Below are 4,481 nucleotides of genomic sequence, written 5' to 3' on the forward strand. Positions count from 1 at the left end.
AAAGAATTGGAAATCACAGGACTGAGTGGCAGCCTTAGGATTTCTTAATGCTATCAATGGCGTTGAAATAAACAGATGGGATTGGTGCACTGACAGCCTCTTAAAAAATGCAGTATAGCACAGATCAATGGAGGAGAGCTTAATGGCAAGCAGTCGAGTCTAATTAGAAATCATCCTGATTATGACAACAAAGAGGAGCTTTACTGCATCTTCAGCATCCAAATTCGGCAGACGAGGTGGCCGAGTGGTTAAGGCGATGGACTGCTAATCCATTGTGCTCTGCACGCGTGGGTTCGAATCCCATCCTCGTCGGTGGCAAAACTCTCCTGACGGGAGCACAGAGCAGCGCTCTGCCCAGTGGTGCTCAGTGCCTCGCCTGGAGGTGATGGGCACAAACTGGAGCAGGGGAGGTTTTGTTCAGCAACATCAGCACAACGGCTCTCTGTTCTCCCGAAGCTGTTGGACAAACCCTTCCCTTGAGTACCTCCAAAATCTGCCATGTATTGGTGGGACCAGATGGGGTTACCCATCCACTCCAGCTCTGTGCTTCTGTTATTTCCTTCCTTATCCTGTTTTTAAGCATTTCCATGCTTTCATTTTCTTAACAAGTGTTCTCTTTGCTGTTTCTAGCTTTGTTAAGTGATGTCTCTGGAGAAATCAGTGTTAAAATGGGAAAGCTTTACTGATCTGGGGGGGGGGAGGAGGGAAGGAAAGTCAGCTTCGGAGCTTAAAACACTTTTACAAAACTCTTGTTTAATTGTTCTCATCAAATATGCAGCATCTCATGTATTGGCAAGAGGGACTCGGTTATGAGAGAAACGCATTAGACATCAAAAAGTGGGAGGAAAAAAAATCAGGAGACACAGCTTCTGGAAATTAGGGCAATTTACATGATATCAAGTGTCAAGATGTTTAATTGGAGCTGCCTATAAAGAGTAAAAGGAAAAAAATACCACGGCACACAAACACATTCAGCGGGCTCCAATGCTTTCAGAGTCTGGTGCAGTACGACTGATTCGCCATCCACGTGGAGTGTTTGCACTCCTCCTGCTGATTTGGTTCAGTGAGATTTTAAGTTGCATTTATGAGTGATTTATGGACTTCTACGAGCTGCTTTGGAACCCAAGATGAAGGTCGGTGTCTTCCTGGTTAAAGAGTCACCCTTCAATAAAGCTTTTGTTCCCATCTAGTTTTATGTTCTATGCTGGATTTCAGGCGGTCAGCCACGCTGCTAAATACCAAACCCTTCTGCAATCATATGGCACTCCTAAGCTGACAGCAAGATCTACCTTTGAGTATGTTCTCATTATTTCTTCAAGGAATTAATGAGCTTATTGGAGCTTATTTGCTTGTTGACAGTTCCTCACAGTCACCTGCTCAGATGGGGAAATCACCGTGCTCACAGTGATTAATTTGGGTTCCGTTTGGGACTGTAGAACAGCTGCCTCCATGCTGCTCAGCCACAGCCTTGGGTTGACCTCTACGTCACACCCCCCATTGCAAAGCATTTTGTCCATTTTCCATTCCAAAGATATTTTGCTTCGTTCCAACGAGGATCCAACCAAAGCAAACTTGGAAAAGTCGTGGAGCCCGTGGTTATTGGCTGAGAGGAGATGGGCTGCACTGCTCTGATGACCTCTTGTTCCTCAGCCAACGGAAGGACTTGTGCTCCCCTCAGAGGCAGAAATAAAGTGGTAACAAAGGGCTCTCGGGCAAATCACTGATTAACCTTGGCATGGTAATGTTCCCCACAGATGTGGAATTGCTGTCCCCAGCCGCTTCACTGCCCTTCAAAGTCCTGTTCCAGTGTTACTCTCAATGTCATTGAGCAGGAGGAGGAGAACACGCGTTTTCAGTCCCAGTCGATGGGTGGCTGTTGCGTTGCAGATCACTTTGCCAAGGAGGGAACAATGAGAAATGGAATCATTACACTGCTGCTGGGGAAACTTTTATCCGAATCCTAGCGTTTCAGTTACAGGAAAACACATCCTATAAACAGGATTTCAAGAGTTGTAATGCCTGGGAACAGCACTAAATGCCAATTGCGTTATTTCAGCCCCGAGGAAGGCTCCAGACCTCCGTGTTTACAACACAGCCCATATTCTCATGGCAAACCTCTCGCAGTCGGAGCAGCTTTAAGTTCCTCGTTGGATTGGCTTCCACTTCCCTGGAGTTTGTGCCAGCGGAGGGCTCTCCCAGTTCTGTCAGCTGGGGCTGCAGTGACACCTAGGAACCGCTCCGTTCATTACAGCTGATGTTTCGTCATTTCTTCTTCTTGGACCGCTCTCTGCCTGGCATCCTGGTGCTACTGGGACCCCAAACCCACAGCACGCTTTGCCCTCTGCGTGGCTGCGGAGCTTTACTCCTCCCGTCAGATCTGATGCTGCAGAGCTGACAGTGGCATCCAAAGCAAAAAGAAAGCACCTTTTCAGCCATCTGGGGGAAAACGATGCTGAGCACCGCACTGACTTGCACAGCATTCACACTGACATGCAAGGAGAGGCCAGGTTTTCTGACTCTCCACTTCCCAACAGCAATTCAAGCCTGAAGACAGCATCAAAGAGTGTATTTGCATTGAACGTTGGGGAAACTTTCTCTTTGGATGGACGGCAAAACAGAGCCCAGAGAGCGCTGCAGAAGAGCAGGCCATCAGTGCAGCCCATTGGCAGTCATGCAGAGGTTGGTCTCTGCTTCCAAGTTTTAAAGAAAGCAAAGTCATCTCACCTTGCTATGCTCAGTTAATACTTTTCTTACTGATGAAGAAACACACCCTAAAACACCCTTCTTCTTTTTCCTGCAGATTCTGCTTCTGAGAAGCCCCGTGACTTTGGAGTACCACCAAAGCTTTGCATCACATACCCCTGTCTGTGCTTTTCATACCCTGTATACTCTGTCCTCCTTTAATTAAAGCCAAAGCACGAATGTCAGCACCACTCAGTCCTCCTTGTCACCCAACCGATGACTTTAAAAGCCCAAACACTGACTGCAAATTGCTCCAGAAGACCATAGGTGGAGGTAACCAGCAGCGATGTCAACGTGGCATTTCTGTTGATTTGCTGCTGTGCCTTGCTGGGAGCAGCAGGCTGGAAGTGCTGTTTTTAGCTGCCCTCCTTTAATCTTCATAATCCCAACCCACGGAGATGCCTGTGGTTCCTTTGCTGTGCCTTTGCAGTTGCAGATAGCTCTGACATGCTGTGCTCCCAAGGCTTCTTCCAATCAGAGCTTATACAGCAATGTGATCCTTGCAGCCAAAAGGTCCCAAATTTTATTTTCTGTTATTTCACATGACCACCACTGAAGCATCGCCATCAGCTCAAGGGGGACAAACCTCACTGCTCTTCTATTTAGTAGTCCTTTTCTCTAACAGATAGCACCACCTGAACAGAGGGTCCTCCCTTTATTCCAAGGAGGAAAATGAATGCAGGCAGCTCCTCAACTCCTGCCTTGAATTACTGCAAAGCTGACAAGCAAAAAATCCTGTGCTGACTGCATCAGAAAGCATCTGGGAAATACTGCTGGTCCTTAGAAGGGGAGATAAGGAGACTGATAGCTTTGCTGCACAGCAAAGGGCCTGGGTGAGCAGAGCTCTGCACAACTCAGATTCATTGCTACAAAAGTGCTGGAGGAATTCTTTTCAGCCAGAGTTACATGTGAACCCCTTGAATTCTTGCCTGGTTAACACATTTCTGAACTTCTCAATTCCATATAAAACACATTACTTCCTAAGTCACATTTCTTTTTACAGCGTGTGATGAGAGGGTATAATTTTGCAAGTTTTAAGGCACTGAATACCCCCTGTGCTGCACTAACCCTGTGATGGTATTGCTCAGCACTGGAAAGCTGATCTGCACGCGTGGCTGAGCTCATCCAGCTCCAAACCAGGCCTCATAAACTGCACATCACTGCAGCAAACAGGGGGCAGTCACCAAACACGAGCTGTGCACACTGCAGGCATGGCAGCAGGCAGCAATACCTCGCAGCTTTGGCATCGCCCCTAACAGAGAATCACAGAATGGCCTGGGTTGAAAAGGACCGCATTGCTCATCTGATTCCAACCCCCTGCTTTGTGCCAACCAGCAGCCCAGGCTGCCCAGAGCCACATCCAGCCTGGCCTTGGATGCCTGCAGGGATGACTGAGCAGACTCTGCACTCATAGCATCGCATTCCTCCTCCAGCCAGCAAAAATTGGTAACTTCTGAGTCAGACTCACGGCCGTATTTGGGGAGTGAGGAAACAAAGCTTTTGTGGCCACTGGTTTGGCACAAGCCGGTTGAAATGCAAAGCACTGCCAGGTGCTGTTGGCTCCTGCAGGCTCGCAACCCATGCAGATGCAGACCCCAGCTTCCCCACATCGCAGCCACGGAGCTCTTTCCTTCTCCTGATCATTCCGCCCTGAATTCTGAGCCTTCTTTGCAAATGTCAAATTTGGGTTTTCCACCAAATGAAAGAAAAAAAGAAAAAATAAAAAGGAAGAGAAAAGA

General features: G+C 47.8%; 1 non-coding gene across 1 annotated transcript; it reads left to right on the forward strand.

Moving 5' to 3' along the window:
- The first annotated feature begins 230 nt into the window (after window positions 1-230).
- On the forward strand, window positions 231-312 carry TRNAS-GCU (transfer RNA serine (anticodon GCU)). The gene has a single exon. It is a non-coding gene; the product is annotated as a tRNA-Ser (tRNA).
- Window positions 313-4,481: the final 4,169 nt, after the last annotated feature.

Source organism: Tympanuchus pallidicinctus, unplaced genomic scaffold (genome assembly GCF_026119805.1).
Source record: "Tympanuchus pallidicinctus isolate F22 unplaced genomic scaffold, pur_lepc_1.0 scaffold37, whole genome shotgun sequence".
Classification (NCBI taxonomy): domain Eukaryota; kingdom Metazoa; phylum Chordata; class Aves; order Galliformes; family Phasianidae; genus Tympanuchus; species Tympanuchus pallidicinctus.